A 23,750-nucleotide genomic window follows, 5' to 3' on the forward strand; every position below is an offset into this window, starting at 1 on the left:
TGCGTGAGTGCGTGTTAGCGCTTCGAGCGAGCGAGACGCGCAGAACCGCGCTCTGGCTGGTTGCCGCCGCTAGCTCGGGTGCGCAGCCCGCGTCTGCGCATCGCCGTGAGTGTGACGCGCCACCGTTCACTCTCAGTGTGGTGCGAGACGTACCGTGGTGCGGTCGTCGTCGTCATCAGTCTTTCTGCTCTCGGGGAGCGTGTGTGGACTACCAAACGAATCGCGGGATAATATCTCTCTCTCTCTCTCTCTCTCTCTCTCTCTTTCTCTCTCCCTCTCGCTCGGTACATCAGCCTCTCGTTCCCCTCCACGACCTGTTCCATTCGAACCACACGAGACTATACGGAGAGAGAACACGCGTGTGCGCGAGTGCGTCCGCCGCCCGAGAGAGCCGGATAATAAACATCCCGTGCCGCGCGCGCGGTTCGTGTCAAGGGCGCGGGCTCGCCGAATACGCTCCGTTTCGGTTCGGGGCACATGTAACTCGCGCGTACCGTACACTGGCCGAGCGAGTTTGGTGTTGTTTGTATATCCAGGAGAAGTTCGGTACGCGTTCTATTCGTATAGAAGTCGACGGAAAAAACAGCGGAAAAAAGAGAATAACCGATAGTATACACACGGCCGAAGCAAGTCGGTGCTATAGGACGAAGGAATGTACACGAACCACGGAACGGAAGAGTCGCGAGGAGCACGTGGCTGTCGAAACGAGGATTTCGATGGAACCAGTGAACGTACTGGAAAAGGACCGTAGAGACACGGTTCCGTAGTGAAGAGGAGACTCGGTGAAACGACGAGGCACCGTTGGAAGCCGTCGAAAACACGAGTAACCGCGCGGCGACGCGATGGGACCCTCGGCCGGAAATCGGTCGGGACGGTCCCGTAGCTGGCCCGCGTCGTCTTCGCTTGCTGCTGGTTCCACGGGCCCACGCCGAGGACAATTTTATTTATGGCGGCCGGTGTCGCGCGTTCGTTGCGCGAGGACCAAGAGAAAAAAGGAGAGACGGCCAGAGGCGGTTACGTGAATCGAGAACCGCGCGAGGAACAAGCGAATAGTCCCTTCGGCGTGCTAGTCCGCGAGGAAGGTAGAAAACGGAGCCCCGTGCGGGAGAGGAAGGAAGAAAGGAAGGAGGGAGAGATAGAAAGGGAGAAAGGAAGAAAGGAGACAGCGAGGAAGAGCGAGAAAGGCGTGCACACGCCCCCGAAAAACGCATTAAAGGAGTAACGACGAGCCAGCGTGGCTTTAACCGGTAATTGGACCATTCTTTTTGCCATTGAGGTAGTAATGGCCCTTGTAGCGTGGTCACGCTACACTACGGTGCGCCATAGTACTATAGAGACTTCCGGCCCGTCGCAGGAAGTGAGACACACGTGTTCAGGCGTGTGTGTTCCCATAATACGGGCCTCGGGCTCCTCCTGTACAGCTCGCTCCAAGTTCGATGGCCCATACGGGAAGCAAGCGAAGCGAGAGCGACGCAACCCAAGGCACGCCGCACACGCGCACGGAGACATGCGCGCGCGCCCGAACGCTCACATACGTAAGCGGGATATATTACCGTTCGTTCGGGGAAACGTGAACAGAGGAATTGTGTTGGAAACGTCAACGATCGGGCCTCGGCTGTGTCGAGGCTGAAACATCCTCGTCTACGAGAAAACCACGCAAAGTACGTACTCTCAACGAATACACGCAATCTTTTTTATTTCGTATCTGTCGAGCCTTGTTGAAATATTCACCGTGAATCGTCGAGACACTTTTAACGGTATCCTCTCTGTTGCTTTTTGAACGGATTCGTAAACGTTAATGGCGCATTAGCTGGCGCACGCGTTGCTCTTTTTCTCCCGATTATGCGTACGATTCCCACAGTTTGAAGAAACGAGCGTGTTATTTATCGACGCTTCTCGTTGACCTTTCCTCCCGGCCGTTAACGACTGGGCCCACCACCGAAAATTCAAATCGCACGCCTCCGCCCGCGCCGCGCGGACCGTTCTTATTATGAATGAATTTTCGGCGTTACATTCATATTTCCTGTGCCAGCGCGCCGCCCGCGCAGCCAGCCACGGCTCTGCCAGTGGTGCTCATCCGAGGCACTCCGCGGAGAACCGGGTTACGGGCGATCGTGATTGTACCGAATAGAATCGAACGGAACGGAATGGAATGGAACGGGAACCCGTGGTTACACGCCGCGCGCGGCAAATATAACTTCTTGCGTAACATATGAATAATCGCGAGCCTCGGAACGGTTACTTTCAATGGCGAGTCACCGCGATGCGCGTCGCATTCCTGAATGCCGATGCTCCTTTCCATTTTTGCGCGCGCGTCATGCGACCGCGGTTTCCACGGGGCTCGGTTTCGAATGTTTGAGCATCGCCGGTGTACGTCTCGATTCCCGTGTTTTTCGCGCGATCTCGCGATCTCGCGATCGATCCGTCGAGATACCGTGATCGATCGCGAGCTCTCGTTTAAGGTATCATAGTTAGGCCCGATTGCCGCGAATGCGGACTGTAGGAGGCTCGCCCGAGGACAGGTACCGGTGGAATGTCGTCTTCGGGGCCGATCGCGCCATGCCTTCTCGGGACGCGGCCCCGCGTTCTACGGGGGTAGACAAAGAATTCGTGGGACGGATTTTGAACGTCGATTCCGGCGTTCTGTGTTTTCAGCTGCTTCTTTATTAACCCCGGTGCTCCGAAATTATTTTCATCCGAATACCGTCATTTCGGAGCACGGGCTCGTTAGAAATGTAATAATTATTCGACCGACGCGAAAGAGTGAATTTCGAATGAATGATCGATAACATTGAATCCTGAAAAACGGAGATGATCGAGAGTGTCCTGCCAGAGGGGCCGGAGAGGCCAGAAGCAACGGAGGCGAACACTCTCGGAGGCCTTCTTCTCAAGTTCATCGCTCCCGCGCATGTGCAAACACGCGGCGAATAACACGAGGCATTCATGTGCCCTTTCTCCGCATTATTGTCGGCGGTCGCGCGCGTTAGTGGGACCCTTCTCGACCTTCTGCCGCCTCCCCTTACGAGACGACGACGACTACGACGTCCCCGCCCTCCTGTGGGAAGATATACAATAGTACCAACGTTACCCGACGAGGACACATCCATACGCGGCTTCCCTGCACGATTCCGTTCGCTTCGGTTTCTTCTCGCTTCCCTTATCCCCTTTCTCTGTCTGTTCATCAAAAAACGAAAAAAAAAAATTCTCGCGAAGAAACTATCCGTGTTCCGCTCGAAGACACGCCGAGCGTTTCTCGTCGTTCTGCAGAATTTTCCTCGTCGATCGAGAAAGCAGTCGTCACGCGCCAACAGCTGTACGGACGCGATTTACGGTGCAGCCCGATTTCCTCCCGCTTGCTCTCGTTCCGGGAATGAGAGAGGCAGCGACGGAAGGAGAGAGAGGAGGGCCGGCTCAAAAACGGCCCGCGTCTCGGGTATTTTCGGCCCGGGGCTGATTAAATACGCGATCGTGGTTAGCGTGCCGGCAATAAAAGCGTCGCGCCACGTCGTGTTTACGGCTACTGCCCGTCTTGGAATCGTTCGCCTCGCTCCTCGTACTCCCGCGGCTGCGTTTGATCGCTGAATTATTTCGCGCTTCCCACCCCGGCCGGGGAATATCTCCGCTCTTTCCACACCGCTCCGACGCGCGTTTTCGAGATGGCGGAACGCGCTCGTACGCGGCGCGCTGAGCTATTGCGTCTGCTTTGTAACCGAGGCATCAGATCGCCTCCACGTCACGGCTTTGATTTCAACGCGAGCACGCGCGCGCGCGCGCCCGCGAGACGGCTTCTCGCCACTTGTTTTCGAGCAAACGTAAATCCACGCGCGTCGAATAAAACGCGCTCGCCTTGGGGAAGCTGTAAAATGCGGCTAGACATTAGGCCTGCGCACTTTGATCTTTAGCGGGTCTTAGGTATAAATCGAATCCGGGGGGCGGGCACGTGGGCTGACTTTATTATTGTTCTACATTACCTAATGTATTATGTGTACGGTATTCACAGTGTTGTTAGTATTCAGCGTTCACCCCTTTCGCCGTAGAATTCCTCGTTTCGAATGTCTCTCGCGCCGCACGGCTACTCCGTTTCTAACTGGTTCGAGATGTTCTCCGGTAACTGAAGACCTCGTTGAGTTACTGATACGCAACACTGGCTCCCGCGCAATCCTCTTACCCTGCAGCTGTAATTCCGTTCATTCCTACGACGCAGTGAAAAGCTCGGAGAAGATGTTGTTCCCGGCATTTTGAATATATCACATCCTTGGTAAAATGGTATTTCTCTGCGCGCGAAAAGTCGGCCAACCGATGTCGGCTGGAAACGGCGAAACACTAGTTACCCTCGTTATAGGCACCCCGGCGGTCCCGACACGCGGTCGATGCAGTGTGCGCTCGACATTCCATCGAAACATGGGTCGAGAGCGGTGCTTAATAATCTCGGACTCGCGAAGCAATTATCCGAAAGCGGAGGATGACGACCGCGTCCGAAATTGCCCGGGAATTCAATGAATCATCGCCGTGCAACGGAAGGGAAACGTTCGGGAACGTTTGCAGTCCGCGTTAGGTGTTCCCGCGAACCTGCCGGATGGCGTGTGGCCCGTGGCTTGTTTACGTCGCGGCGTAGAAGGGCCCCTAAGGAAAAGGGGGCCCCGGGAGAGAAAGAGCGAAACGGAGCAAGGGGTAACGAGGAAGAAGGAGAAAGAAAACTCGCGCGCCTTCGCCGAGGAGCATTTAGCGCAGTGGGCGCTCCCCTCCGCCTTTCCGCACCCCACCCCCATCCCGGCCGGCTTTTGCCACCTCCCTAACCCCCCTGCACCCGTTCCTCCCTATGCCGGCCCTGCTCTTTTCCTCTATCCCCGTGTGCAACGAGGACGAAGTGCACGTTGCCCCCGGAGCGCATGCAGAACGAGGACAGACGAAGCGTGTCTGAGTCGCTGGCCGCCATGACGGAGCGGAATGCATGAGAACGCAGAGCTACTGACTCTCTTGCCCTCCATCCCGCTCGCCCCACGCCGCTCATTCTCTTTCTATCCCTCGCGCGATGTCTTGGTTCCTCGCGAGCGCTTCCCTCTCGCTTCAGACCGCGGCGTTCCTCCCGTTCGGTTCGGCTTGGCTCGTCTCTCTCTTTCTCTCTCTTCCTCCGTCTCTCCGTCTCCCTTCTTCCCTCTGCCTCTCTACGGCGTTAGGACCCCCCACCACAGACCCTTTAATCTCCATATCAATCCCACTCGCCGAAACTGGCGTGCCTTTAAGCGCGCCGATTTGGAATTTTTTCGCGGGCCTGACGCCCTACGTCATCGTCGTCGTTGAAAGACGCTGGTGCCTCGCGCTGGCTGGCCACTCTCGCGATCGCTATCTAAGAGCAACAGCTCGTAACTGGTACGCGAGCGGACGGGCCGAGAGACAATTAACCCGTGTGCCGTTTCCGGCGTCAATTTCGTGAGGTGTCCGGCGACGCGCCGCTGGACGGCGGCGAACTGGGTCTCGAGCGGCGGCGGGAGAGTGAATCGGTCCGTGGACACGTCTAACGAATAATCCGGCATGGGAAAGCGGAGGAGTCGCGCACACAGGTGCTGGCTCTGTGTCGGCTGCGCGGCGGCGGCGGTAGTCGTGTGCCAATCGGTCACATAACGGTCGCACGGTCGTAACACGACCGCCGCCGACGCCGCCGCCCCCGTGACGTCAGGAGATTGACGACCACGCCGCGACGACAATCATTCATGCCGGTCCGTGGAAGAGGCGCGCGTGTTTTGCGTTCGATGAAAATTTCCGTCGACCGTTCTCTCTCTAACCCCGTGAATCCTCGGGTCGAAGATTTCGTTTCTCAACGGGATTTGTTTGATATTAAGAACTCGTTGGTACGCGTTTTCCTTTCTCGCGTCGTAACAGTGACGCAATCCTTGCAGCCTTGCTGAGCGACCGCCGCCTCGGATCAACGCGGTGATTTATCGTAGCTTGATTTGCACTCGATCGAGAACACTCAGGAGAGCGAAGAAGAGGGCAAGGTACCGGTAAGTTCATGATGGAAGACCTGTTACGTCGGTAACACATGTCCCACGCGTGTCGAACAGTTTTCAACCGCTGTCGGACGGCGAAACGAATCACGCCCCGGCGGTCGGCGGATTTTCCCCGGCCTCGCCCGCGCGTCGCGTCGCCTGGATCGAAAGATGCTGCTTTACCACCTGCGAGGCGGCCTGGAATTCCACTCGGCGCGGCCTTGATCGCGTATCAATCGGTAATAGCGGACTTTGCGCAGGTTCATGAGACGGCGGGGCGGAGGTTGCGAGCGCGCCTTAACGTGGGGACGGCTCTTCTCTCGTTGGGTCGTTGACTCCCCGTTTCTTCTTTCTTCGAATCCTGGGCCCGGTCCCCGTTCCCGTACCAGGTTCCCCTCTTCGTCCTCCCTCTTCTTCTTCTCTTTCTCTCGCTCCACCGTGCCTCGGCTCCGCTAAATCCTTCTCTCCGCCGCCTGGTCCCTCCTCTGTTTTCCTCGTTCTTCCGCGCCGCGGCCCCCCTCTCTTTCTCTCTCTTTTTCTCTCTCTTTCTTTCCCTCTCTTTTTCTCTCTTTCCCTCTCTTTTTCTCTCTCTTTTTCTCTTTCTCTTTTCTTTCTCCCTCTTTCTCTCTCTCCCTCTTTCTCTCTCTTCTCTCTCTTCTCTTTCTCCCTCTTTCTCTCTCTCCCTCTTTCTCTCTCTTCTCTTTCTCCCTCTTTCTCTCTCTTCTCTTTCTCCCTCTTTCTCTCTCTTCTCTTTCTCCCTCTTCTCTTTCTCCCTCTTTCTCTCTCTTCTCTTTCTCCCTCTTTCTCTTCTCTCTCTCCCTCTCTCTCTTCTCTCTCTCCCTCTCTCCCTCTTCCCCCCACTTTCTCTCTCTCTCTCCCTCTTTCTCTCCCCCTCTCCCCCTCCTTCTCACTCTCTCTTCTCTCTCCCCCTCTTCCCCCCCCCCCCTTTCTCTCTCCTCTCTCTTCTCTCTCTCTTCTCTGCTCGTTCCTCTTTCCTTCTTCTGCGCGCACGTCCGTCTCGCGTTTTTCATCGGTGTGCACGCGGATGCTTCTTCTACTCCGTTCCTGCCAGACAGTAAACAACGCCACGCCGTACCCACTCCTCTCATTCATATCTCACACGAGCGCATCCCGAATTATTTGGATGCTGACGTATTTCGCCCAGCGGGAGCGGACCGACCCGAGAAAGGGTTGCCCCGGCTGCCTCGCGTTGCTCACGATCCCGCGCGTTTCTTTTTTTCTCCTTTCCCCCGTTTTCTTTTTTCCCTTCCTCCTCCCCGCCGCTCGTTTTGTTTCTGCTTCGCTAGGAAATTTCGAGGCCGGCGATCTCTCTCTTTCTCGAGGGGTTGAACTTGGACCCCGGCGAGTCCGTTAATTGGCGAAATAGCTCGGGAGGGTGTGATTTTTCGTTTTTATTAGCTCATTAATACGGAAACCGCTGAGCCGCGTTACGTCGGAGCCTCATCCGGCTCTCTCGCCGCGGAAGAAACGTTGAAACAGAGTCGAACCGCGCTACCTGATTCCATCGTAGCGGCGACCGGAGCGTTAGGACTCCTCGTTACCGAATTTGGTCGTTGTAAATAACCGATTACGCGGCTCGCTCCGAATGCCGCCGTAATGGCCACGGATCGCATCGCAGTCGTGGTAATGGAATTTTAGAGGCTCCCCGACGGTTTTACCGGGTCAGAAGTTTTTCCACATTGCGGCGATGCTGCTCGGAATCCCTCGAGGTTTGTTGCGCGAAGTTGCGAAAGGTGCAAACGGGAAAATACGCAAATGTGCCGCGACTCGACGCGACTCTCGCTTCTTCGTTAGAAACTGTTCAAGCGTGCGCTTGACTCCGGCGGACTTGCTCGTGCGTGAATTTGTCGTAGATTCGTTCGGGAAAAAGTCCGCGTATCGTTCTGCGGAACATAGAGAACCCAATAAAATTCGTTTCCACGATCTCAGAAACTATTCAAAGAAATAGTCTCGCAAGTTCAATTTCGTTATCTTCCATTGAGAGTATTTACTTTTATCTACTATTTTCTGCGCAGATATTTTTTGTCATGATTATCAGAACCAGATGAAAAGTATCAGAAATATTTACATCGTTCATCGTATTTCAATAACACCGTCCATGGTCGCTGTTGCAAGAGCGCGTGTTGCTACGCTTGCAGAAAATATGGAAGACCGCGAGTCTATCCGCGACCAAATCGGACGTTTAGCGTCCGTTCTCGGCCGGTAACGAAGGTAGACCGATTAGAATCCGTATTGGAACACCTGGCATCTATCCGCGGCAGCGTCTTCTCGAGTGTTCGCCTGTTCAACAGGTGCTCGTGTCGGTGGTGTGTGCGAGCTGGCTGAAAAGGAAGCCGGGGAGGCGCGAGGCGAAGGCGAAAGAAGTCGAAGGAGAAAAAGAAGATGCTAATTGGAGCGGCTTGTAGCGTCCAGCAGCGCGTGTTAACACGACTTCCAGGTACTCGTCTTCTCTCGCCTCCTTCTTCTCTCTTTCTCTCGGTTGAATACTTTCCAGTAGGTGCTTCCGGCTAGACTCCGGGGCGGTCTGCTTCAAAGAGACTCTCTTTCGGTGCCTCGAATGCAAGGCCGATGGATGGAACGCGCTCTCGGTGAGAACGAGAGAGAACGAGAGAGAACGTGAAAGGGGGGCAGGGGGGAAAAGAGATAGACGGATGACAGGTATATAACTCGTCGGTGAAAATATTCGGTGACGTGCGGGCGGAGGGGAACGACGGGAGAAGCGCTTTTCGAGAAACTATGAATGATCATCCTCCGAGCGTTCTCCGTCTCGCTAGATCCTCTCTCTCTCTCTCTTTCTCTCTCATTCTCTCTGGTTTCGACCCTCCAACCCCGACTCGCCTTTCCGCCCACACCCTTTTTCCTCTCATATACACCCGTTAGTCGGACGCGCGTTGGACAAATATTTGCTCGAATTCAGGGCGACCGCTCGTAAATTAGAGAAAGACCGCGCGAAGAGAGGACTCTGAAATTCTTCAGGGCCGTGCCTCGGTTGCCCCCGTCCCGACAACGTCCCCCTTCCGCTCCACGTTCCTCTTTCTCGCGTCTCTCCCTGTGCTCTTTCTCGCCGCGTCCCACCGTGCCGCGCACGGTTAGAGCCTTTGGTGTCCCAGAGAGCCCCCCGGAGTCTTTGGCCTCTGTCCGTCTCTCTCTCTCTCTCTCTCTCTCTTTCTCTCCGCGCGCCACGGCAGGAAATTAAAACGGCTCCGGCCAAAAGCGGCTTCATTCCTTCGCGTGGCTTCCCCGAAAATTCGCGACACTCCGCTTTGCGGATGCCGGCTGGCTTTCTCTCTCCTCTCTCTTTCTGTTGCCTCGTCGCAATATCACACGCTCGCCTGTCTTCGGTGCTGCCCAGTTCCGACGGTAGTCACTGTACCATGCACGGATCGCGGCAAGAAAATACGAGTATGATTTCTACCGCGAGCAAGTGCAACGGTCACGCTGCGCGATGCCCGGTGTTTATAACTTCATAATCGCCGCGAGAAGGACTTCAGCTTCTCCCTACCCGGCGCGCTCCGGAGAATCGTATCTCTCGCGACTAATTAAAACCCGAAGCCCCGGCGAGGCGCCTCGAACCCGCGAACGTTTCGGGGTTTCGCCAAGCGGGATGACCCACGGCTGCTCCCGTCCCGGCCTATATTTAGTCCCGTGATTCATATCATTCGCGCAGGCTCGTCACCAACAGATTTAGTCCCTTCGAACTGAAGCGAAACGCTATCGGCACAGAAATAGAATGGAAACAAAGTTGAGGTTGGGCGAGGTGTTCCCGAAAAGAGGGTGAAGAAGTGTCTCGATCCGCGAGGGTCGCGGCGGAAGAGCGGAGATAAGCGACTCGGTGAGCAGCCACGTGGAGGGAGATCCGTGACCAAATGGAGACTCGACGGACAACGTCGACGACGCCTATCTCGAAAGATGCGCGCCTCCGCGAGGTGGGAAGGAAGCGACAAAGAACGAGACGTTTGTCCGTGGATGCTGCGTGGTGGATGTTCCTCGTGTGCTTGCTGTTCGATCGTGGTCTGGCGGGGTGGTTGGCGGTGATCGAAAGCGAGACGGGCCGTGTTCGCGAAATAGGGTGGAACGAAGAGCGCAGAGGGAGGAAACGTCGGCTCCGGCCTCCTCGACGGGGCAGGGAGTAGGAAGGAAAGGAAGAAAGACGATTGCCAGTTCGCAAGAGAGGCGGCGGAGGATCAGAAAACGTTGCGCGCAGATGAGGTGGGGTGTGGAGTGTGGTGTGTAGCGTGGAGAGCGAGCGAACGAGCGATTGAGAGAGAGATAGAGTGTTCGGGAGAAGGGGTAGAGAGTATGTCGGGTGGGGGTGGGGGCAGTGGCGATGTCCTAGCGAAGGTCACGGCCGGGAATGCGGTTTGCGTCCGTCGGACCAAAGTGGCGTGCCGCGTTGCAGTGCCCCCTCGCTCGTTCTCCTTCGCTCTATCGCGGTCCTCCGCACGGTTTCGCTCTATCCTCGCGTTCCTCCTCCGTCTCCGCGTCTCCGTTCAACCCGGGTCCGGCTTGCTCGTTCTCCTCGTCCAACCCTTGTGCCGCAGCAGCGCGCAGACTGCAGGAATGCACCAAATGCACCGCACTGACCGGTGCCCGTCCCGTTCCACTGCTTCCACTTGTTTACTTCGGCCGCGCGCGGTTTGCCTCCTTCCCCCCGTGCCTCTCGTCAAGCCCTCCTTCCTCCACCCGATAAGTCGGCCGCTTCTTCTCTTCCTCTACCGGCTTTCTCGTTCTCCGACAGAGACGAGTTTACTACTCCCCGCGTGTATCCTTTATCCTGACGTCCAGCGGCGGGGCCGTCGCGCGCGCGTTCCCATCGTCGGCCTCCTCCCTCTCCGCCCTCCTCGCCACGGCACGTTTCTTTCGTCGCTCCACCCCCGGCGCGCGAACGTTCACCCCTTCGGCCGGGGTCCGTCCGTGTGAGTTCGTTCGGCCCGTGGCCTTGCGATACGGTATGCGCGCGTGTACGCGCGCCGCTCGTTTCGCTCTATAAGGAAAGAGCTGCGCGCCAGGTATGCGCTACCTTGCCCCGGCAAGGTGACCAGAATCTCTCCCGCGTTCGTTATCCGTCTCTTCACATTATCTGCTATGGATTTTTCGCGACGATCCACCACCTCTCTCTGCTTTTCCGCCGCGCTTGTCGGACTTTTTTCCCTTGTCGTTGGCCCTCCTTCCTTAGGATGCTCGACTCCATCGTCCCCAGTTGTGTGGTAGAATGCAAATTATCCGATGCTCGGACGAATCGATCACCATCGGTTCTCGAACCTCGAGAAACGCTCTCGGGACGCGGCCGGAGGGCGTAGGGATGAAAAAAGGTACAGTGAGAGCGAGGAGAATCGGTGATATCCCCGCGGGGGGAGATAAACGGGCGATCGTGTTCCGCGTGGACGGGTATCAACGGATTCCACGGGGCCCCGGCCGGCATTCCGCAGAACGAAGGAATTTCCTGGATCCGCAGAGGGTGCGTGATGTAACAACCGGGTGTGTGTATAGGGTGCAGGGACCTCGGAGGTTTGACGAACTCTCGAACGCTTTCTCCCTCACTCTCGCTCTCTGTCTCGTCCTCCCCTCGACCTAGCCGAATCCCGACGCGATTCTCTGTCTCTCTGGCCCTGACCCACCCAAAGGATGCAGTCACCCCCCTTGCAGTAGTTGGGGTGTGTCGGTGGGGAGCGGTCTCTGAACCTACCGGTATGCATCTAAGCGTGCATGTACGTGCGCGCCTGCGTTCGTGTGCGTAGAGGGAGGGTGAGAAGCGACGAGCGCTCGCGACCACCGGGAGGCTCACACCGAAAGGGGATGTACCTAAGCCGTAATTGTATGCGGCCGTCTGGCAACGTGTGCTCGAGAGCGTTCGCTCGCGCGCGGAATTCGTGCGTTGTATCCATATAGCAACGCGCGCGGGCCAGCCTCTGTTTAGCGGCGAGCCGACACGCCGCGACTGCTATAGGGGTTGAGCCGGGCGGGGTGAAAGGGGCCGCGACACACGCGTGGTGAGGGCGAGGGGGTGCGGCGCGGGGTGCGTTCACTCCACAAATCAATACCCATTGGCCGCCGCGTGTGTACCAGCCGTGCACAACGAGCGAAACGTGTCACCCACCGACCCAAACCCAAAGGACGATATAGCAGCTGCACGCATGGCGCGGCAGCCGGCATATGTGTCGACCGATGGCCGCCCTGTTCGCGCGCCGCATCTTCGTTGATCTCTCTATGCTGGACGTTCAGTCGTTTCACCACGACTTCCGGTCCCGCGACGAAAAATCTGCCCTCTATCCGGAGCATTTATTTTCGACTTAAATATCCTTTGTTTTCGTCTCTGATCATTCTTAATGGACCGACGAAGTTTTCTGGTGTATTCCAGTGCAGTAATTATTGTGTGTCTTTGAAATTAGCTGACTATTTCGACGTCTCGTTTCTATCCTCGCAGTCTTCAACTCAAAAACCTTCGAAGACACGGTAACCAGGAGCGTGAATGAATGAGGGCTCAATGAGGATTTAATACTCCCGAGCGTTTCACCGAGCCTCTATAGATAGGCGAAGCTACGGAAGCGGCGCGCCGTGTTTATTTTCTGAATCGGTCGCGCGCGCGGTCGTTCTTATTAGCCGTGAAAGAGTAGGATGTCGCCGGAGGGAAGATATATCCGGCGCGGTCAATACCGTTCTTTTTTTCCGACGACCGGGACTCGAGCTATTGTTCCTACCACGGGGGCTCGCTGCGCAATTACTCAGCAGCAGCCCGCAGTGACGAATCCAATAACAATCCTACGACCATCTCCGCCGAGCAAATTTCTAATTTCCTCTCGTAGCGCCTCGTCTCGACGCTGCGGCAACGGAGGAAGCCGTCGTTGGTAATGTAGACACAGACGTCAGGGACGGCTCTCCGACCAGCGGGACCGCGAGACCGATGCGGGTCAACGAATCTTTGCGTCTCCAATCTGGCCAAAAGAACCTCCGGGGTTGCTGTCTTCCAATATTGAAACGCATTCGACGTCGACGAACCGATTGATTCGGGAAACGTCGCCGTTAGACTCCTGCGCGAACCTGCGGAAACTTTGCTCGGTCTAGTTACAAGCTACCCCTACTTCGCGACGCGGTATGCATAATTTATTGTTTAGTATTCATACGTAGCTAACGGCGAAACCCCTCTCGCTTCTATTTCTCATTCGCGGAATATGATTAACCCCTCGCCCTATGATTTATTTCGTAACCTGGCTCGCGAGAGTTTCTTCATTGTTAATAACTTTGCAACATGAAAATCGTGAGTTGTATGTTTAGCGTAAATGTTCGGTAATGATAAGAACGGAGCTAACGTTTCCCTTTGATTGATATGGTTTAAGAAATATTCATGTTTATTATACTCAGGTTAATCATACAGTAGAAGGTTAACGACCAGCAGTTCCACGTACCTTAACGTAATCATGACAAAGTTCACATTTTTCCATGTAATATCGAGAGTGGCAGGTAGCAGAGATTTCAATCTCGCTTCAAAAAACATAAATATCGTTAACTTACTTTCGATACTTAATGCTCGGAATAAATGCAGACCTCGGTTAAAATGAAGATCTCTTTTCCCACCTAACAAATCGTTAACGGCAAAACATTTCTATCGTGGTCTGCTCCAAAACATCTCAAACGTGAGACTTCTCCCAAAAACAAAACCATTGATCTGCAAACTCTAAAGTCTTTAGCACACCAAAAACACCAGTCACAGTCGTTCAACTCTTCCATTTTCCCCACGAAGGAATCTACCATCTTATTAACGAAGTACATCGCTCCCGTTTCAATGAAAGACCATTTCGACCGACGCGCGTTCCCCCGATCCGAGTCCCGACGCTTCCCCGCACGTTTCGTGCCCCCGTTCAAGATCACGCTCCATTTTCCTTTCAACGATCGCAGGCGCAGCAGCAAAAGCAGAAACGGCAGCCGGTCGTCGAAATTCGGCTCGGTTCGGTTCGGTTCAGTCGGTCCAACCGAAAACTGGCGCGGCGTGGTCGCATCGTGTAACAGAGCCGCGCGACGTGCTCGGCCGGCGTGGCCCGGTGTGCGTGTGTGTACGTCGGGGCGGCGTTGGTGGGGGGCTTCATTCACTGGGCCTCTCGGTCTCGGCGTCGCGCATGCGCAGCCCCTCGCGCGTACACACGCTACTCACGCTGCGCTTCCCTTCCTACTCTAGCGTTCCCTCACACGTACTCGCTCGCACGCTCGCGAGCGCGCGCGCACTCTTTCGACCGCCAGCGTGCATGGACTTTGTACTCGAGCGTGCTCTCTGTTCCTCCTTCATCGGTCTGTTCGCCTCTCTTGCTCTAGTTCGCTGTTTCGGGCGTCTCTTTCCGTCTCGCGCGTCTAAGAACGAGCTGCGCGGACGAGCGTCGCTCTACGGGTCGCGGCGGCGCACAGTGGCAGATTTGGCCGTTTTAGCCGGCCAAAATCAAAAACCTGTGTATCCAATTTTTTAGCTAGGATACGATTAAATATATAATAATAATCAGTTATAAAGTATATATAATGAATGTATATTAAATATTGTTGATTATTTATACTTATATAAGAAACTGCGTAATTTATAGAATGATGCATTGCATATGATAAATGATAATGCAGTAGGTAATAATCTATGGTTACAATCACTTACATAATGCAGAAAAATTGTTTGCGTAATAAACGCAAACCTTTGCCGAATATGATAGTGCTTGGAAGAAGACCGAATCTCACAGGATGACAAAAAAATCATTCATGAAGTGTTAAAATGTAAGAAATATCATTGATTATAAACCACGCTTAAATATAAATAATAAAACACGTAATAAAAGAATCACGCGTTACCACTGTATAGCACATACTGAACTGAGAAACTTTCATTTTGTAGTAAAGTATACACAAATCCTTCTACTCAGAGCAATGTTTTGAACAATTAGAAGAGCAAACTGCGCAACGAAAACTCCGAACGTTCAACACAGCACACAAGTTTATCATTGCACGAATGAAGAAGAAACAATTGGTACCTTGTTCTTCGCAAACTCAACTGTCTCAGGGGTTAAAAGTTGTACAGCTGTGCCGAAATTTTTGAAATTGACTTTCGGTCACCTAAAACGGCCAAATCGGCCACTGCGCAGCGTGTGCGATCACGCACACCGATCGCGAGCGTTCCGCTCGAGAAGGATGAATAGAGAGTTTCAGGGTAGAGAAGGACGGAGCAGAGGGTTGGACGCGTATGTGTGGCCCACGGGGGGCGCAGGGGCCACGCCGGTGTGTGTGAGAACGGTCGAGAGTGACTGAACTGCAGAAACGACGACCACACGCCGGCAGCGGCCCACCACGCCGCGCAGATATATACCCGCGAGTTTTCAAGATGCCCGGACCCACGTTAGCTAGTCCACCTTTTCCCTCGCGCTCCCGGAGGTGGATTTCTTCCCGGCGATCGAACGACACAAAGGAGCGAACGACAGAGGCGGGGAGTCGCTTATTACGAAACGAATTACAACACGGGCGATAGGCTGCGATCTCCTGCCTCTGCGCCTGCGGACCTTTTCCAGCGTCTTGTCATTTCGCTGGGGCGCGTGGGCGTATGTGGGACGCGTCGCGGACGCGAAACGAAAGTATATCCCGCTCGGCTAATTGCTCGTCGCGAAGGACGCGCCGGTGAAACGCGATCGTATCGCTTCTTCGGATTCGAGGACAAATGGTTTCCACGTTTTCGGGTGGAAAGGTAACTGGGTCGGGGGTGGTTCTCGTGGATACGTGTTATCGGTTGCCTGGGATCGGATAATATTAGGGTACGTGTCCGTTTCAAGGTGAGGCTATAGCGTGCTGCTAGCGAGAGTATTTCGTGCGAATAAGTATTATATAAAGAATGACGACCAGTTCGATGCTCTGGGACAGTCATCCTCGATATTATGTACACTCGCGAAAAATGTTCATCCGAAATGGACACAACCTCACCAGAAGCTTTTCGACCCGCGCATGAGATCGTCGCGAGTGGCTTGTACTATAGCTGGTTGTTTACAAGCAGCGACTCGGCCGACAAACGCGCGAAGGCCAAGCAGGCCCCGGGTTTTTCTTTATCGCGTAGAATGCGAAGCGGCGCGGTGCGGCGCGGCCACGGTCCCTCCGTGTCCAGCGTCGATCCTCTTTCTTTCTCGGCCCGTTCCTCCACCTCCGCCGCGCGACCTTCTCTTCCTCCTCCGCCTCCGGCTTTTTCTGCCTGCCCTCTTTAGCGAGAAAACTCGATTCGAGCCGATTCGTAACACGCGCCGCCTCGGCATCGCCTCGTGATGCATTGCTTCCGAGAAGCGATAGGCGCGCACACCGGGGCTCCAACTCGCCCGCTTCCGTCGCGCGCTCGCTTTCGTGCTCTAGCCGCAAAACTTGGCCGCAAACCACGGAATCGTAACGGATGATACGGCCAGCTCGCCTCGCGCCGGATACGAGACGTCGCGTATTCCGTTCTCTTCGTCGTAGTTCACCCCCGATGCACGTTCGATGCTGCGTTTCCTGCTTCCAAGAGAAGTTGCATGGTTGGTGACATACGCTTCGGTAGATGCAGAAGGGATTCATCTCGATTGTGTATCATATTACACGTCGCTACGTGTCCTCAGGAGTCTTGTACCGAGATTTGTCTGTTCGTGGGTGGGCGTTCGACGAGCTGATAGTTGGATCGATCTAACCTAGTTTCGTGTTATAGGACTGTTTTTGAAATGGGCGGCGGAAACTTGTGAAAGTTGAAATGATCGTTTGTTGCTCTACTCCTATGAAGTGCTTAGCATCTGTTCGTCTATTCAACTCAAATATAAGCTTCCGTTTGTCACTAGACCGAGTTGAACCGTTGCAAAAGATTCACGCGCTACCCGGTTACATTGAATCGCAGCTCCGAAAACTGCCAGTGAGTCAACCGCAATTTTCCATCCTTCACCTAGCATTACCACAACGTTTACCTAACAATAACGAGTCATACGTGTCACGAAGATCTCCGTGTCCCCGTAACACACCTCCCACGTAAGACTAATTACAGTTAATATCCTCGACGAGAATACACCCACGAGGATCATACAATCTCCTTTTCTTCCTAAGAACAATTAACGTCGAACTATAACTCCTTCGCCGAAAGAAGAGCGCTGAGAGCAACGAAAAAAAACGAGCGAAAAAGCAGAAAAAAAGGAGGCAGAAAGAACACCACAACGCGGTGAAGAAGTTACCAAGTATAAACCTCCGACACGCGCCAGTAGATGAAGCAGCCGCAACAGCAGCGGCAGCAGCCGCGGGTCTACACTAGAACAAGACGACAGTAAAAATGAAAGGAAGAAGCGGAGAGGAGAGACACTCCGTGCACGTATACGGGACAGCGGCGTAGTCGTAAAGTGCGGTAGAATGCACTCTGACGTAGGCTCTGTATTGCTTGGCGCGGCGTTGCATTCCCTTGCGGTGCATTGACTTTGCCTCCCCTCCTGCGCCTCGACCGCCGAACCACCCCACCATCTCGTGCTCCCACCTTCCTCCCTCCCTCCCTTCGTGCCTGCCGCTGTCTCTCTTTCTTGTTCTTCCTCCCTTTTTCTGCCTCTCTCCCTCTCCCGTTCTGTTCCTCTCTTTCTCCGGTTCTCTCTGTTTCGTTGCTTGATCCACGCCGCCGGTCGCGGCGTCGCACCCCACCGCCGCCCCGGTGCAACCGCCTCCCGGCACAACAACACAACATTCCTTTTCTCTAGAGTCCCTTCATGCCACGGAGACCCTGCTACCAGACTCTTCATCGTCTCCGTTCTTCTTCTCCGGGGCAGCGGCACCGGAGCAAAGGAGACAGCGAGAGACACCACACAGACGCGCCACATCCTCTCCGCGTCTCTTTCTCTCTCTCTCTTTCCCTCGTTCGTTCGCCTTGTATATACGCCTGCCTCCCTGGGCGAAACTGGTCGCCCGCGAATCGCATGTGCGATCGACCTCATGGCCACCAGACGCGCGAGGCTCCTCTCGGGACCGAGCCGAAGTTTTCGGTTGGTATGTCGGCTATCGGAACGGTATACACGCGCCGTGTGCCGCTCCGCTTCGCTTCGATTTATCGACCGCCCCGCGCCGCCTCGCTGCCGCTCTCCATCGCGCCGCGTCTCGAGAAGCCGTGGCCGTCGACCGTTTTTCGGAGTCCGCGGCATCGCGTCGATACGCGATCGATTTTTCACCGCGATTTCTGGGTAACGCCAACCCGGTTCGCGGCCTCCCGCGCCCGCGAACAGCGGTAATTTGTGTCACGTGCGCGCACAGCCATCGCCCTCGTGAAATATTAATGGCCGCGGTACGCCCTTCGCGTTGGGGAAGGGGGGGAGGGGTTGCCGAGCGTCAATTCTCCGTCGAAACGTTCGCTAGCTGAATGTAGGTATTACACGTACGCGCGCCGTACTCGGGTTCACTCGTTATCGGTTGTCGACTCGTCGCGAGGATCACGGGTATCGTCGGTGACCAATATTTACGTATCGGGGCGTGCTGTGTAGGTACGATTCGATTGTTTCTTCTGGCATGTGATCGCTTAATCTGTTCTTTCCACGGTGAAGATGTTAGCCTTCTGCTTCGTGATGTTCGGTTAGGCTCGTGAAAATTGTGGTATTTGGTGTATCAAATATTTCTGCTTTCTATCTGGAGATATTTGACCGTCATCGAGAAGTTACGTAGAAAGTGTTTCGAGTTCAGATTCGAAGATCCATGGATCGCGCGGGGAAATTGAATATCAATCCGTATCACCCGACCGAAACCTGAATGGACCAGTCATCGACGATCGCCTTCGTCGAACGTTTCATCCGGTGCGCGGTTTTCACAGGATGTTTGTTTTCGCGCGATCATCCACCGTTAACATCGATCTACACCTTCCGTAGCGGGTCGCGTACTCCTGGTCCGCTAATTGGGTTATTACGCGACGCGACTGAATCGTCGTCGACCGTCGGTATTAGGTTTCCCGGTTATGTATCCTAGTCGATGTTTGCCAACGGCCCGAGGGTATCCTGTTTACCGTGGCGATTTTAAATTTGTCGGTGATGCATTGTAAGAGGTTTACTGCGGGCTAATGAGCCATAAAACTGTTACTCGGCCTCGCTAGAATCGCTCAGATTTCGAGGAAAATGACCGTAATGTCGCCGGCGTACTACAGCGATCCACAAGAAAATATAAATTTCATTTCGTCCGTGTCAAGCCAATATAATAATTAGGCGGAGAGCCAGGTGTCAGCGACGATTCTCTTACGGGAACGAAAAAGTCGCCGCGTACTTTCCCCTAGGAATTCCCAGTTTACGATGGAAAATCGGCTGGCGCTACTGACCTCCAGAGCTAACGGCCCGCTTGTCGCCAATTATTCGTTACCGTTGTCGCGGCAGGATCATTCCGTAGGATGCCTCGTTCGTTTGGGTTCATTTCGAGCAGTATTTCATTATCCGACGAGCCCCTTCGACCTGGTTCATCGCGATTCCGTTGTTTCCTCGTGAAAATCGTTTGTCGAAGCGTCATAAACTTAGCGCGCACACTCGCCCCGGTTCTAATTGTAAAGGCGATTCTTCGGCACCGCGCGAACCGTATCATTAATCCTTGCCGTTAGAGTAATCGAACCTCGTGCGGCCACTTGACAGTTTAATTACAGGACAAGGCTTGTATCCTTGCGTTAACACGGTCGGCAGGCAGAAACAGAAAAAGTCCGCTACACGCGGGAATGTCTGCGCGCGCTGTATGCTCGGTTCACGTGTAGGTACGTGCTCCTTTTTTTCCGTTTTCCCGCTCGGAAATGGCTTTATCGATATCGCGCGGCGCGGGGAACGGGGGTCGGTCCGTTTTGCTTAGCGTCTCGTTTCTCTCCTTTTCGCTGGGGGACCGGCAGCACCGCGTACATACGTGCACGGCAATTAATCGAAACAATCGCCGTGTTTACATGTCACGTTTCCCCGCCTTCGCGTTTTGCTTTTTCTCGTCTCGCTGGCGCCCGGAATCCCGGAGTTTCCGATGTTTCAACGGACAGAGTTTCATCGGATTCGTAGATAAATGGGTAAATCGGTAATATCGGCTTTTGTTCTTTACATTTCATGCTATACCTCCTTTGTTCCTTTTTTCTACTATTTCGCTTCGACCATGAACGGTACAGTATCCAAGTATTGCTTTGTTGAATATCTTGGAAGTTTATCTTGACAAGATTGAAAAGTAACATTATTCTCCCACGAAACTAGTGTAGCAATAATTAATTCATTACTGTAACTCGTTTGAACGAGAGAGGCTGGAAAGTTGAAATCCGGTCGATTCTCGTGCGCTTGAAGTTTCAACTCCATTTCGTAATACAGTGAAATATTCTGGATTATTTAATTACGTTGCATCGCAATGTCGTTATTCATCGTCATTATCCGTTCGTAACATCTCGGTTCATACAGTTGCCAAGAAAGCATTAGCGTCGGAAGAACCGTATTGGAGTCAATTTCTGTAAAATTACACGGTGAGGTATCAGTTTTACAAACGAAAAGGCAGCTTGAACTTCGAGCATGCCCGACAGTTTATTAAAATAATACAATGTACTTATCGGCGCATCTGAAATTATGGTGCATTGCTTCATTACCATCCATCAGCATCGCCGATTCGCAATTAATTTCGAAATTGCTCCATCACGTTGCATAAGAATGCGCGATAAATACATAATTCATTATTTTCCAATGTTAGATGACGCTGAATTTCGCCCATTACACGGCGTCGTTATTCAAATCGACTCGCATCCAGTCGTTAATTACGAATATCGTTCCTTCCCGTTCGTTTCCACTAACGATTCGCTGCGTAATAAAAACGTATTATTACTACTATCTTATCAAGGTCTCGTGATCGAAACCTGCGGCCTTTGGTGCGTGCCGGGGACAGGTGTCCCGTGAGGATGGCCCGTAGCGGGCCAGGTTGGGCCGGGCCCGGGGAAAACCCGAGAAGTAATCCAGAAGGCGTCCAACAAGATATTTGTCCTTCCATAATAAACCTGGCCGAGGGAGGCGCGCCACCGAGAAACGCAGTTTTCTTTTCCCGTTTGTCGTTGACGGTCATTAACGTTCACGTGATCCTTTCCTTTCGTCCTGGCCTTTTCCCCTGTTGGACCTGTGGACCGTTCCGTTGCCCCAACAAACGGTTCGACGCTTATTTATTGTCGCCTTGGAGCGTGAAACCATAAACCAATTGGACGAATACGCGTTAATCCTCTCGGAGCTTAAATCACCTTACCCTTAGTCCCTCTGTTTCTCTTCCTTCGTTTCTCTTTCACCTCCGCTTCTAGCTTCCTCCGGTTCTCGACGATGTTTCCGTGTCGGTTGAGATCCTGATTGTTCGATCCGTTGGCCTGTAATCCGATTGCAAGGCTCTCTCGCAAAATGCGAATGGTTTCTGTCTCTTTCTTTCTACTCTCTGTTACTCGCTCCTCCGTCGTCGAGTGTCAGCCACGGATGATTTACGCGTCGGCCGATTCTAGAGTTCATCGAGCGGAAGTCGGTCGTCGCGATCGGCTTTATCGTTTCTGTTTACGACCCGCGGAGATTGCTCGCGATTCGAGCCACGGGAGTTAATCCCTTCTATTCTTCGCGTCGTTCGACGATAAAAGGAATATCTTCGCGAAAATTGTCGCGGAGCTTCCTTCTCCTCTTCGTCTCCGGCCGGTTCGCGACGTGGGAAAAACGGCGCCGCGTCGAAACCCCTCGGACACGGTTAAACGCGACAGTCGCCGCGACATTTGGGGATGCTGGCCCGTTTGCCCGACAAATTACGGTTTTTCTGGTCGATCCGCGCTCTTTCATTGGCACAATGCCGGCGTATTAAGCTGGATGGTTCGGAACGGGACGGAACGGAACACGCCACGTACGACAGATGCATATACAGACTGCGAACAAATTTTGTCCCTTTCCTTTTTTTCCCATTTTTTTGTTTCTTTTCCCGTCATTTTTCTACGTCTGTCCTCCCGTTATCCGCATCTGACGAGACGCGCGCACCTGGCCAGCCGTGGCTCCCCTAAATTACGGAGCGCCGGGACCAGATTTCCCGTGTCCCTCGTCGTCACGAATTTTCCAGCTTTTCCCCCAACCGGCGCAAGATAATCTTCATCTATTTAGAGGAAAGGTTCTATTCTTGAATTCACGAGGGTGAGTCGATGCGTACGCTACACCCCAAGCTTCTTTGAGATTGCTGGCTGCGGATCTTCGTACAGATTTCTAGTTTCGTGGATTGTTTTATAAAAATTCATTTATAAAATTTATCTCGACGATCAGAAGATTCTTTGTAGTAACAATAAAAAGAGATACTTCTCCTTTTATTTTATTTTCTTCCACGTGTCATGATTACGCGAAGATCGATAGTCCTTCGAATGTTAACGGTACAAATGAATTTTTCGTTTATATTTCTTCCAAAGGTAACTTACTTATCGAGTTTTCTTTAATCGTTCACAAGTTTCCCATTACATTAAACCTCAAGAGGGAAAAAAATACTGATCGTTCACCCCAGCGATAAACGGTTCCAAGAATCAAGAGCTTGCGAGGCTTCGGCCTGTTGCCGATTTCCTTTTGCGGCTTCTGCGGGATGAAGTTTTCTCGAAAGGAGTATCGAAGCCGCGCGCTAAACCTGTATCGGCTTTCAGTACCATGACTATAGGGAATTTTCCTGGTGAGCTTCGTATCCTGTTGTCCCTCTTGAGCTTCTCGTTCGAGTCGATTCGTTTAACGTAATTCGCGTTGCGATGAAACAGTGGCCGAGTCGAAAGAGGAAGGGAGGATTCCGGAAGCCGAGACCTGTATAAATGGGGTGGCCGAACAAATCCAAGGGGTGGGGAAGAACCGTGTGAAGAAGAGCAACGTGGAAAGTCCCGTACGTGGAAGCCGGTACCTAGGCGCAAGTTTCGACTGGCTTCCAGCCTGTTGTCGGCTACCTTCTTCCCAATAGAACGGGCCCTAAGGGTCGGACTAGGAGATACGTCGAAGGGGCGGCTTTTGGGACCCATGGGAATATATCTTGTCCCGGTGAATTCGCCTCCTTGAGAAAAATTGCCAGACAAACGATCGGTCGCGCGACGATGACAGGCACGCCAAAGGGGGTGGAAACGGCAATTTATTCGGTTTCCGGTGCGTATTAACCTCCGCGGCCGTTGAATGCCAGGACAGTTTGACCCGTCGTAAGAATTTCATTGTTCGCGGCTTTAGGGGTATCGCATTCAGGAATTCTGTGGACGGGCGTATTTGCGTAATGTTTATTATATTTGGGTGGTATTGACGCGTAACAAGGACTCGTTCCCTTTCCTTCTTTTATTGCTGAGCGATCATTAAAAGACTTCGGTAGTAAATGACTTCCGAGGTAGATGTTGACAAATTAGTAAATAATAATTTTCAGGTCATTATAGAAAATACACTGAGGAGTGGTTTTGGTAACCCTCCAGTGTTGATATTAGTCACCGTTCCAGGTGACTTGCGTTTTCCCAGCTTATTCTTCGTGATTTTTCGAAAAACACGGGACCGCGTGTTCAATGCGCGCCACCGATTCTGCCATCGCCTCCACACGTTGAATGTAGGTCGTTCGTGTCAAAGACGAGGTCGAGACGAGCCTTTGTCGTTCGGTGCCGGCTTGCTTCTTGAGATAACAGCTGGCTTCCGGTAGCTGGAAAGCGCAGTCAACTTGTCCCTGCCGCGGTAAACTTTGTCGAACGATGTACCGTGGTCGATCGTGGCTGCGTTTATTCTGCGAACCAGCGGGTATTGGCTTCGTACAATTGATGATCGATGGGAATTA

General features: G+C 53.4%; 1 protein-coding gene across 3 annotated transcripts in view; it reads left to right on the top strand.

The window, feature by feature from the left end:
• The window catches only part of LOC116424940 (serine/threonine-protein phosphatase 4 regulatory subunit 1), a 150,835-nt gene that overhangs the window by 108,539 nt on the left and 18,546 nt on the right, over window positions 1-23,750 (top strand). Inside the window, exon 1 of one of the 3 annotated variants that reach the window (XM_076368892.1) lies at window positions 69-1,661. The exons of the other annotated variants lie outside the window; for them this stretch is intronic. The gene's annotated coding sequence lies outside the window, so the exon portion shown is untranslated. Of the gene's footprint in view, window positions 1-68; window positions 1,662-23,750 lie in introns of those variants that run through there. 3 annotated transcript variants of the gene reach the window in all.

The sequence above is a fragment of the Nomia melanderi genome, chromosome 7, assembly GCF_051020985.1.
Source record: "Nomia melanderi isolate GNS246 chromosome 7, iyNomMela1, whole genome shotgun sequence".
Lineage (NCBI taxonomy): Eukaryota > Metazoa > Arthropoda > Insecta > Hymenoptera > Halictidae > Nomia > Nomia melanderi.